Genomic DNA, 13,611 nt, shown 5'->3' on the forward strand with positions numbered 1-13,611 from the left:
CCAGCATTCATCACAAGGCATGCACTGTAAGTCTTGGGCAATGGAGGCATCTCCATGCAATAAACTACCCAGTATTTCACTCAAAATAACCACCATCAATGGGTACTAGAGGTATATACCATAGGCTTCAGGCTACCAAAACGTAGTAAAAGAGCAGGGGGCACATATATGGAAGGGGTCAGTTTTATTCTTCTGCCCCTGCTCGTAAGGCAAGGGCACATCCTTCCACGGCCATTCGGCCTAACCTAGCTACGCCAGTGTCCTCTTCACCTTGGCCGCTCCCAGAGGCCGGAGCCAGCAGCACTGTCAAGGCGCTGTCGGCTACGATGGGGTTGAGGTTTAACTGTCGACCGAACCAGACAAGTCGTCTCTCCCCTTCACCCCAAGCCCCACCGGAAGGCCGCACTCAGAGGCCTGGCCAGGCTCTGAACTGCGGCGCGATCCCTCGCAACCTCAGCGGGCGGCCCCCGCAGGTGACTCCCACCGCCCATTAGGGTCACACGGGCCAGGACTGGCTTCGCCCCACCGCCCCCTAACTGCCGCCCCCCGGGCGGAGTCGAGACGGGTTCGGCCTGACCGCCAGGCCCGCCGCCGCCGCCCGCCGCCCCCCGCCGGCGCTGACAGACCTCTGCGGACAGACCTGGCGTCAGCGCCGCGCCCCCTGCCAACGGCACCCGGAGCCCAGACCGCGCCGGGGGAGCGGGGAAACGACGGGGCGGAGGCCGTTACCTGCGTCACAGGAGGCGCGTGCCGCACCGCCGCGAGCCTAGAGCGCGCGCTGAAGCCAGGGCGGGGCCGCGGGGCGGGAAACGGGGCCGCGAGCTGCCCCAGAGTCCACGCCCCCTGCCCACGCTGCCTCTCGCGGTGCCATGTGCGGGGTTCGAGGCGGGTGGGGGCTCCTCGGGGTTGCTGCGCGCCAGCTGCGGCCAGCTCCGCCGCCGCTCCGAGCACCTATCTCAGCGAGCGGGCAGCGTCACCCTCTGGGAGCACCATCCCAAAAGCGGTGTGCGGCAGCCAGCATGCGGATGGAACGGCGGTGTCCTATTGGTCTCAGGTTTGCGTGGAGCCGGGTGGCATTAGACGGAGCCAGCTCAGCCCAGTGACAGCGTTTCACACGCTTCTACAGGCCTCAGTAACACACCCCTCCAACTTGTGTATCTCTGTTAGAGTCAGATAAGGGTTGGAGTTGGTGATCTTAGAGATCTTTTTGAAACATGGTGATTTTATTAATTGGTTTATAGATTCTTCACGTTCAGTTAAAGCAATGGCATCTACCAAATTGATAGCGCATGCTCTGAGGGGGGGGTCAGTTTAAGCAGGTGTGTTTTTTAGTATTATAATAATATGTTAATGACTAAAGTTCACTCGTTAGGAATGTAAGTTGCAACAGCTTTACATCTTTATGGTTTACTGATAAAAGTTTCTGCTGTTAAGTTCTTGTTTCTGTAGGTATCGATGTCCTGGTGTCCTACAGCCTTTGGCTTTACTTTGGTGGGAATTTTTGGCATTGGCCAGGTACCATCAACCTTTTGACTTCTCTTTAAGGATCTAGTCCCTAGCAAGGCATGCGTCATTTACACAAAGCTCCTGACCAATGGTCCTCATGAGGCCCAATGCAGTGTATTCAACCCTAACTCAAACAATGTCACTATGAGCTAGACATTTACTCAGGCAGTTTCACTTAGATAACAGTATGGCCACCCATCATACGAGATCTACCTGGCAGGAAGAAAAACAGGATAAAATGAACACACATCTAAAACAACAAGATTTCTGGCAGATTGTCAAGAAAATTAGTGGTAGAAGAAGACACCTTTGCCGCTGCACTGTGTGAAGCAACATGGGGAGAGTAGAGATTATCCCAGCCTTGAAGACAGTGTGCCACAGCTTCTTCACATTCATTTTCAGGTCAATAAAGATACCAGCACAAAGAAAATAATTGTGCTTGATGTTAATGGTGGAAGACAGCATTAAACTTTATCCATATGTGGAAAGTCCTTTGGTGATCCTCGCCGAGTTCTCATTAAAAATAGAATACAAATATAAACAGCACTGATCAGATAAACAGCAGTGAAGGGAACACGGAAGGAAAACACATCTAAACAATTAAGTTGTTCACATAACTCCTTGTACAGAAATGAGGTGAAGTTTCATGAAGATGTAAATCGTTCCAAGGACACTTTGCTTTCTCACCAAAATTTGTACATGTTTTTGAGTGAGTTACTGTCCTAGGTTATGCAAGCCAATACGGTTTTAAGAGTTTCTTTGCTGACTGAACTTTGATTTATGTCTTCCAAATCTTCTTTTCTCCTGGATGTCTTCAAATTGCGAACATTTATCCATTTTCTGTAATAATTCAGAACATGACGTAGTTGTTGTTTACCTCCTCTTAATCAAGTTACACAGTACATACAACCAAGGTCAATCATCTATAAAGACACTAAAGCTGATATTGCAGGCAAATATTGACACATCACATAAATACTGTTGGTGGATAATTTTCTTGGTAATACAGAGTTACAAATAATGGGAAAACTGGGCACACTGTGGAAGGAGGAGAGAAAGAAAGCTGTAATTTGTTTTGTGCTAAGGATATATTGCAAAAATGAGTTTGTCAAGGTCAGGTGGGCAGAAATGGATAGTAAAGACCTTAGGATGGAATACAACAGGCTTCATCTAGGGTTATGTCACCTAAAGGTCACACTGATTTTCATGAGGCTTATTGGTTATTACAGTCATTGATTAGAGTAAAATCAATTACTTCTAGATAAAAATAATCTTCACATAAATAAATCAAAAGCCGTCTTATCATCTCAGCAGTTTTCCCAGCAGCAGTGCATCTTTGAGAAACTGATAAATACTGCAAAGTGAAGGTGTGAATAATTTTGTGTCAACATTTTTGTGACACAGTATTTAGTGCAGGGAAGAGATTGCACAAAGAGATGTAGATGAAACACCACAGGAGAGCCTGTTCCAGAGAGGGTGCTGCCAGGAAGGGCGACCACCACACTGGCTGGGAGAGCCCATCAGCGCTTTAAAACAGCATGCATGCTGAACTGGTTACTTGCAGCTAGCCAGATGTTGGTTGAACCTTCTGGCAAGTGCTGAAATATTGTTAGATGCTGCAGCTACTAAATGAGTTTTAACCTTATTATAAGCAGACAGAAGCCATCTTTAGAGCAATCATGTTATGCTGACTGAACATAAATTCAATTAAAAATTACAGTGAGGACAGGCAGACCTCCCCTCTACTTCAGAGGGAAACCCGCATGTCAAATGTTTGAATACTGTTGCAGTATTCAAGAAAGAGGATAAATATGCTTGGACACTAAGATACTACAATGTGGTTTAAGTGCTTATGTTGTTCCCCGAAGCCTTTGTCCAGCCACACAACATTTATGTTCCTTTTTTTTGGTTTGGTTTTCCAATTCTTCACACAGTGGGAATTTGTATGTGTGAAACAATGTAATTCTGGGGTTTTGTGCTTTGGAGTATCTCCTGTGTTCTCAAGTATTTATTGGAACTGGATTTTCCTCCCATCTCTCCCACTCAGCTTTTGGTGGCTGTCTAACCAGTTCTTGCCGTACTAAGGAACTGACTTACTGCTGGTGCCTTTCCTCTGTCCAGTGTCACTTTGCTACCAGTCTGTGACTCCTGAACCTTCTTGCCACTCACCTGTTTGCTCTCCAGTGAGTTCCTGCAATGGACAAACACGTATTTTCTCATTCTAGTTTTAGTTCTTAAAATCTCCAATTATAGTTCACATTTACCTGCCATTTATGTGTCCATTTGCATACTTGCCTTTCCCATCCACCACCCAAAGGAAGGTACATGCACTAGATTTTCTTTCTGATAAACTATCACACATTGAAACTGGCAGGAATGAAAGTCCATCAGCAGAATGAAAACTTATAAAAACTGAAGTTGATAGGAGACACACACCCAAGTTTGACAGCTTGTTTAGCGTCATTCTACTGCTGGCTCTGTGCTAAAACATTATATATTAGAGAAGTATTACACTGGATAAATTGTCTAACACAGGACCTCTAGAATCAAAGACAGATGTGACATTTTCTGTTGTGCTCAAAGACAGACTATGATTTATTTTTATATTTCTCCTCATTTTCTGTAGTATGTCAGTATTAATCTGACACGCTTTCTTATTTTTTCCTCTTTTATGTTTTAACTCAGGCATGAGCAACAAAACCAGAACCAACATATCTGAATATAGCAAAAGGCATCTTAACAAAACTAGAACCAAGCTGTTTTTGGAAACACACCATGTTGCCCACTGGGGGCACAATGTGACCTGTCATTTGTTCCATGGTATGGTACCACATGACTCTAATGCCTTGCCTCCTCTGGTACATCGGTTTGCCTTGCTGGATCAGCAGCTACTTGAAATCAGCATTGAGGTTCCTGTGGTTAATTGCTTCACACAACTCTCTCTCTAACACAGCATGACTTCTCAGTAGGCTTGTTTCTTCAAAGGGTAATGTCATAGGAGGTGGTCTGGATACAGAATTACTCATAGAAGAACAATCTCATTAATAGCGTCCCCTCCTGAGATAGATATATTTATGTATTTCTGGCAAATCATCTGTATTGGTAATATAATTCCACTAGAAACAACGTTTACCAGAAGTTCTCTTAAGCCAAGTACAGAAACTCCGTTTTACTTTATTTTTCGGTGTGTTTATTAGGCATTAAGACTACAAGCTAGTAGAGCTTCAAATCTGAAGTGTCATCTCTTCTTACAGCAAGGTGATTAGGAAATGGTAAAGCATCCTCTTGGTCTGAGCCAAACAATAAACACAGTCAATATTCTACAGGGCTCTGGTGATTAGGCTTGTCTAATATTTAGATCCAAGATTTAAAATACTTAGACTATCCTAGACCAAAAAGCTCAATGAATGATTCTGTTTTCAAAGGTGGAGTTTTGGGATTTTGCTGCATATCCTAGGTAGGCATTTCAAATAAGTGTGGAAAGACTCTTTAAAATCCCTGTGAAAAGTAGCAGAGTAATGGCATACACTCTTCCAGTTGGGATTTACACCAATTCCCTTGCACAACATTTCTCTACCTTCTCCACAACCCTCTCCAAATAGCCTGAAGTTAATTAGCAGGCACTTCCTCTGCTGGACACAGAAGCCTTTCCTGGGCAGGGTACATCACTTGAGGTAGTCACAGCTACTTTAACCTTTCTCCCCAGAACTGCTGTACATCTTGAGCAGGTCACAGAGAAGTGTCACCACAGATGCTTGCTTCAAGGCACATGCAGCACAGAGAAGACCTTTCTCCTTCCAGCGCTCTTTGCTGTCATCACATGCCACAGTCTCCTTGCGCAGCATCCAGCATCCTGCCCACTTAGGCACTGCACTGTCAGTGCCCCTATTTTATCCATGAGTGTGAGAAGATGCCAATTGTAAAAAGAAAGAGTAATTGGCCAGTGGAATCGGCTGCCCAGGGAGGTGGTGGAGTCACCGTCCCTGGAGGTGTTCAAAGAAAGATTGGATGAGGCACTTGGAACCATGGTTTAGTTGTCAGGAGGTGTTAGGTTTTAGGTAATAGGTTGGACTTGATGATCTCTGAGGAGGTCTTTTCCAACCTAGTTGATTCTGTGAATCTTCTCAGCCTGGAGTTCATACTGTGTTTTCAGGAGGAACCAAGTTACTTATACTAGGACCTCACATCTACCGAGTGCTGCGAGGCAGGTCCTCTGTTAGATTTCTAGTAAAAATGTCCCTAGCTCTGCTCCATGGCTTTTGTTTTCATTCTAGCAAACATACCCACACTGAATGGGAAAGTGGTTTTGGTAGCATTAGTAGAGATCTGCTCTGTGCTGCTGCGTAGCCAGGTTAACAGTACTACATTTCATCCATAGGCAAAAGATTTGTTTGAAATCACCCACTGCTGTGCTTCATGCTGATGCTCTCAACAGTTGGCTCAAGTGAATTCCAGCATTTCAGGATACTCTTCTTGGATACTACCCTGTAGTAGATAGACAGCCATGTTCAGCATATCTTACTACCACAAAGTCAACAGGTGACACCATGACACCCTTGGAGCAGCAGCACATTTCCATTCACTTCAGTGCTTTCCTCCAGCCTCTTTTATGTTTGGTTGGTTTTGACAACTGGTATTGTTTGTCAGGCTTTTCTCCCTCACCCATCCTACACAGAAATATATTGAGTTACCTCTGACACCTCTATGTTTATATGGGGAATTTCATGTGGCTTATTTCCATACTCTTTGCTTACTGATACCTTGGCTTCTTGTGCCACAGACTTGAGTAATATCCTTGACTTCCCAGAATAAACTTCTCATGGTAAAGGAGAGATGGGCTGCTGAATATCTGAGGGACAGAAAATTTGGTCCCAGCTTTGCACTGCTTCTTGAGTTGGTTAAACATGAGGCAGTGAGGAAAGTCAACAGCATGCTGGGTTGTGACAACAGAAGCACAGCCAGTAGTTGGAGGGAAGCAATTACTGCCCTTTTGTCAGCTGCAGGGAGAACTTAGGGGGATCAACAGGAATATAGGCTTCAAACCCAGGCTTTTCACAATTCTGCATAGCAGAAGAATGAGAGATGATGAAAGAGGGGTGGATCCTCCATCCTTGAGATTTCAAGAGCCAACTGGACAAAGCCCTGAACAAATTGTTCTGACTCCAGTGTAGATTCTACTTTGATCAGGAGTTCCCTGGATGACCTTCAAGCTTCCTTCAATGCTGACTGAAGTATCTGTGATTCATACCAGTTTCACAACAGATCATGTCAGATGTAAGGTCAAACATGCAATTGTTATTTGGTCAACAGACAAACTAATCTTGATAGTTTTATATGGCTAGCATCTGTCTTGGTTTTAATTATTCTCTATTCTAAACTTTAGGGCTGTGTTACTCTGGAGAAAAGAGTAGCTTAGAAGGACAGAGTGTTTTAGTGGAAGACCAAGATCACCAAAGCCTGTTCCTCAACTGATTCAGCAGGTTTTTTTCAAGTGACTTTATTCTTCAAATATATTCCTGGGTAGAATCAAATGGCAAGAGCCAATTTTTCTGGCCACAGATCTGTAAGAAAGAATCTTCACAATAATGCTAAATGAAAACGTAACTTCTACCTGCCTGTTTCACATGTCTTTCCTAATAAATTAGGCAACTACAAGAACAAAAGCAACTGTTACTATAATTAGTTTTCTGATATCTCACTGTATTATTATTAAAATCTCAGAGTAAACAAAGAACTACAGCATATTCCTCCTCTGAATATGAGAAATAGGATAAGGAGGAACTCTGGCATGCAATATTTATTATAGCTGCCAAATAATGAATTTGTGTTAAAATTAGCAAGAGCACTGTACTCAGTTTGTCCTCGTATTTTAATGGAGAGTTGGCAAGAGAAACACAAGAAGTCTTCCCACTAACTGTGGAAGCAGATCACTACTGGCACTGCAAAAAAGCCTGCTAGCAGTTTGGCACATTGATGATGAAGGAAGCACGGCCAAATGCCCTTTCCTTAACCAAGAAAAAACTGAAAAAATATTTTTCCTATTTCACTAGTGGGTTAGGAGAAAACTGCTAGGAAATTTTTATCAATATTTTCAGGTGTTCCATAAGAGAATCCTAACAAAACTAGAAGAACAATCTTTTTTTTGTGATAGCTTTCTTTTAGCTGCATTTAAAACTCACTGCATTTTTTTAGCTGCATTTTTAAAACTCACAGCATATCAAAGTAGCTGACTTCATCATACTCAGATGGAAAATTATCCTCATCTCTTATTCTCTACCACTGGCTGTGTTTTCTTTTCAGGAGTAGCTATTTTGATTTCTAATGCTATTTATCCTGATGAGGGAATGTGTAATTATCTTCCCCCTTTGTTCATTTGTAAGACAATAAATAAGGCAAGACAGTTCTCCAACAGTTAAAGCTTCTGGAGTATCTGAGGTTTTTAGCTCTCACTAGGAGAAGGGTTTGCTGATGAAGATTTTGAAGCTGCAGCAGTGGTGTCTGATTGTAAATTGCTGAAAGGTGACTCTTGAAGAGGTTTATTTGCACTAATCAACACCATGTTGTGCCTCAAACCTAGAGTTCCCTTAGATGCACTGTCCCTACCAAGTTGTTCTGCCATAGCTGACAAGCTTTTCTGTGTACTTCTGTTCTGGCACCACACCTGTTTTTTAATGGGATCCTTTGAGGCTGCTCTCCAAACCTGTTGTACAGTTAAAACTTCATAATTTCTTTCTAATGTTTTCCTCTTGCGGCCCCCAATCCCTTCTCCTCTGGTTGTCTGAGCCAAAGAGACGTTCAGCAGAAGTGTTAGTGTAAAATATCCAAGGGCTTAGAGCTGGACTGTAAATACAAAATCTACTACATAGAGAGTAACAATAATGTCTTGTTTTCCTGATGGTGGCCATTTGGAAACATTACATTCACACTGCTGGACACAGCTGGACAATATTGGAGAATGATTCTGTTCACAGCTGAAACAGCTCTAAGCTTCCCTGAATTTTTGTTGCCTGTATTTTACTGCACAATTTTTCTCCAGAAAAGCAGAAAATAGCCTGAGCATCTCAGTTACCAAGGTGAGTTTACTGTTCATACTTCATGTGGACTGTCACTCCATTAGCAGCCACCATATCACTGAAGAGATTTTCACAAAAAATGCAACAACTCACCCCAAACTTAACCCCAGCACATTATGTTCAGCAACCTGGAATAAATTGTCATAATAAATGCCTTTCAGACTAGGCTGCTGTGCAGTTCAACCTGTCACATTACACAGGTCCTCCTGTTTTACAAAGTCTTCACCCCATTGATGTTCAGGGGGACCTTAGAGCTGCCTTCCACTACCTGTAGGGATCCTACAGGAAAGCTGGAGAGGTATTTTCATAAGGGTGTCTAGCAATAGGACAAGAAGGAATAGTTTTTGTCTGAGGGAGAGTAGGTTTAGACTGGATCTTAGGAAGAAAGCTCTTCAGTATGAGGGTGGTGAGGCTCTGAGATGGTGTCCTAGAGAGGTTGTGGATGCCTTCTCCCTGGGGGTGTTCAAGGCCAGGCTGGATGAGGCTTTGAGCAGCTGAGTCTAGTTGAGAGGTGTCCCTGCCCATGATGGGAAGGTTGGAGTAGATGATCTCTAAGGTCACTTCCAACCTAAGCTGTTCTATGATTCCATGATTAATGCTTATTAACCACAGCTGCTCAGGACACAGCACCATAAATGAAAGACAGAATTCACAGTGAGATGACTTTTGGATTGTAATGATGCTAGATTTGGATTTTTAGTGCTATTGCTACAGCAGCCTGAGGCAATTTCAGAAAATGCCCTAGGAACAGGCCCTTTCCTGCATAGATCCATTCCCCCGGATGTGCACAGTGCCTGTGGAAGGCTGTCTCTGAAGCCAATTAAAGAAAAAAATTTGAAAATCTGTAAAGGTGTTCAAAAAGTAAGAAATAAATCCTGTCATTTCTTACTCAATCCAGCCAGCAAATCATGATCCTCTTTCATTACCACTCTTGCACATTGTAGCAAGGGAAGGATCTGGCTCTGAAGAGCACAGATTGCACATCACTTTGGGGACTGTGATTAGCCCAAGTCTTAAATAAATGAGTTTGAAGCTGACAGTTCACTCAATACTCTAAAGCCGCTAAGTGTAGCTGGCTCATATGGGTGCTCCATGTGTGAGAGGCTTAGCAGGAGCAAGCCAGGAGGCTGAATTATGATTCCTCCTGCAGACAGGGTGAACCTTTTGGTCTGAGGCTGAGATCACTGGCTAGACACTGCTGAGGAGCAAGGCAGCAGTGAGGCCATTGGACCAGAACAGAGATATAAAGCAAGCAGTTCAGTAAACAAAGAGGCTTTTGCAAGGAATTAACACCTTCTCAGGCATGGGACAAAACACATACAGCTTTTACCCACCAGGTTTGGGTTTGTAGCATTTGGGTGTTTCACCTCTGTAAGGAAATGGTGCTGCCTGTGTCTACCAGATACTGTTTGAACAGGGGACCCATACATGTCACTCACCTCCTCATGGATTGTTCTTTCCCTTGGCCCACTCCAGAGCATTTCCCCCAGCCTGAGATGTTCTAAATACTCATTTTTGGAAATGTCTAAGATACAAACTACTAAATACAACATAAGGATACTTTGGTCAGTAGCTGCTGATTATATTATGTCTCAGCCTTAGAAAAATATTAAGGGGGCAGAGAATACCTGGTTTATTTGTGGGTTTGAGATGCTGGTCATTGTGATCCATACACTTCCCTGCACATTGTACAATAAAACATTGGCCAAACATTGCTTGAGATCAGAACTGAAATTGGATTTAATTCCCTAACAGCCATAGCGCCAGGTCACTGCCATGTGAATTTTCTTCCCCTGCTCAAGTAAGTATGTAAATGCATGATTTTGACCATAGATTAAACATTTGTCATGGGTACAGTTTTACACAGATATGTCAGGACCTCTTACTGAACTGTAGCAGAAACCAATCTCAAAGTAATTTATTAACATTTTAAGGCTATCTGAAGGTCACATGAAATCAAGATTTGACTTGCTAAAGTAAACATGGATTTTATTAGCCTTGAAACCCTTCAGACTACTGGGCCCAAAATCTTTCCTAGCAGGCAAAGAGGTTATAGCTGTCAGGCAGGGTAACAAAACGCTTCCAAACTGACATGCGGAAAGTGCAGATTCATCTTTTTCCAGCTCTTATGCCAAGGACTTACAAGACTTCAAAAACTCTAAGAAACGAGTCAGTCAAAAGTTTTAGAGCACCAGATGTCGGATGACTTTGGGATGCACTTAGTCGTCATTAAAAACATCTAGTGCTCATGATTGCCTGCAATCAAATGGTCAAGTTTCAGATAGGAGAAAAAAAAAAAGAGAAAGCTCCAGCTCTGTTGCATTTTAAATTTAATCTGTTGAGTTTGGCTGCTAGTTTCTGTGTGCATGGAATTGGCAGTGAGGAAGGGGTGGACTTGGTCAATCAGTAAAGTCTTTTTTCATCATGAATTCTCAGGGAATTGTCATCACCAACAGTAAAGTTTAAATGCCACTTATCTAAGATTTACAATGTGGAAGAATTATAAGCCTCCTTTTCTCAAACTTAGGATATGTTCAGTCCTTGCCCAGAAAACACTGAGGACTTTTTTTTTTTAATTTAACCTTTCTCCTCAAAATGCAGGAGTTTTCAATTTCTAAAGAATGTAAACTCAAACATCCCTTCCTTTCTGGCCCACATTTGCCACAGGTCAAGTAATTATGAATGAAAATGCCACTTTGTTTATAGGAGTTCCATTTATGACAGAGATTAAGTTATGAAATTTGTACTCCTGGCATCTTATTAATACTGCTCTGCTGTAGAATTCCTCAGGCAACAGGCAAAATAATGACTCGAAACTGCAACAAGATAATTACTTTACAGTGTAGGCATTTTGAAGGTAGAGTTAGCTCTGGATTTGAAAACACAAATTTTTTTTTTTTAAGACCTTATCCTTTTAAAAGGGTGTGAAACACTTACAATTACCTTAATTTATTTCCATGACATTTTGGTTTAGATCCAATCAATTCCTAGTACATTAAGGAAAATCTTGTCATTATTCAGTAACAGGATTTAGCTATTCAAAGCAATTTTCTTAACATTTAATTTTGAAAAGGTATGTCTTCAAATTGTAGCAAAATTAAGTTGGTGCTGTAGCGAAACACTTTGATTTATACAATATCTTTATTGCATCTGGTGTGCCAAGATGCTTTAATGAATGGAAGAAATTAGCAAATTCAGCACTTCTCTTCCAGCTGAAAGCCCACCACACACATGCAGAGGAAAAATATCCTTGCAGATATAAGGCTATGAAGGTTTTTCTGAAGTATTTCTAAAGTGGATGATGTAAACTACATATAAATCTTAAGTGGACGCTCCTTAAATTTAATGGATTTGATTTAGCTTCCTCTGCTTTCAAATGGAAGTAAACAAAGCTGCTTTTTCCCTAGGCATAATCCACACTAACATCATAGTTCAAGACATTGAACTTTCCAAAGTGTCCCTTTGCAGGTAACACCTGATGTGGAAATAGCACAACAGAAGAACTCAACAAAGGAATTTCTTTTTTGAGTGGAGCAGATCAAACTCCTGCAATAGGAAAAGATCTTTACAGCGCACTTCAGCCCTGCCCTGTGAGTCCTACAAAGCCAAGACATTCCAGAGTGGACACTGCCTTCTCTACAGGTTTCACACTTTAAAGATTACAAAAGGGGACAGCAGTTACTCAAGACCATTACCATTGGAACCTTGTTATTCCACAAGCCTGTGGAAACATTTCACTGAAAACCTGCTTTCTGGTGCTCCATATACACAAAGCAAATGAACTTGATGCAAGGAGGAATTTTTCCATCCATTCTAAATTTGCAACATTCAGGCCATAGAAGGTGCTTATGTTTGTCATTTCCTCACCCAGCTCCAAAATGAAAATGACTTACTCAGACATGGTCAGATTTCACATCGCTGTTTTCAGAAGAAAAAAAAAAAAAAGTCACTTTTCCTGTAAGCAAAGCAAGACTTAACATCAGCACCCAGTCAGGACAGTCTTTCACAAATAAAAAACACTGATCAAACAAGCACCTAAAAAAACTCATACAGCTATTTCTTCTTGGACACCAACATGTGGAAGATGGCAACATTCTAAATGGGAACACAGAAACAAAAATAAATTGTCTTGAGAGATGTGCTAACTTAGAACGGAATGGCTAACTGGAAGAAAAACCCTCTCCTATAGCTGCTCTTGATAATGATTGCCGAGAGAACCTAAGCATGACTATAGCAGATCCCTGCAATAAATCTGTAGATATTGAGGGCTTACCCTTGACTCTGCCTTTGTTTTACTGCGTTTTGTTTTTAAAGGGCACTACTGGCAATTTCTGAGAATGTGGCTGTTCCCCAGCAATCTACATTGACATAAAATGAACACAGAAAGGAAGGTGAAAATACTGAGCAGGAAGATTACAGCTTTCCCCTTTTAACATACTCCCCCACCCTGAAAAGTTGATGTCAGATGTTCAGCAGCCATTACAGAGCACATCCAGCCAGGATTTACAGTGGTTTAGTTTCTCACACACTCCAGACATTAGTCCTAATATAAATTACAGTTTACACAAAAGCTAGCAAACATTGTTACTTCCAGGCAAAAACACCAATAATGCCTTCAACCTTTAGCCAGGGTCATACCTACTGAAAAAGTGATGTCATAAGGATAAATTAGGACAAGCAGTTTGTAGTTTGTCATTAACTGCCTTCCTGCAAAAAGAGTCTTTGGAACTGAAGTTCGATGTTTTTTGTAGGCACAGTGATTAAATGATACAGCTACCTACATCTTGCATCAAATGTAGTGCCTCTTGTGTAGCACTACATTGTTTCTTGATAACTCTAAAGGTGGGCTTCAAAAACAAACCTGCTCTGCTGTGTATTTTTGCTACTATTTAGTGAATACAGTTTTTGTCTGTTCAGAATCTCACTTCAATGACTTGAATTGAAAAAAGGAAGCAGTTATAGTAAGTGTAAGAATTCCAGGCAGTCAGTGAGCTGGGCTTTCCAAGTGAATGTAACTGAGAACAGGGCAGAC

This window comes from Indicator indicator, chromosome 7 (genome assembly GCF_027791375.1).
Source record: "Indicator indicator isolate 239-I01 chromosome 7, UM_Iind_1.1, whole genome shotgun sequence".
Lineage (NCBI taxonomy): Eukaryota > Metazoa > Chordata > Aves > Piciformes > Indicatoridae > Indicator > Indicator indicator.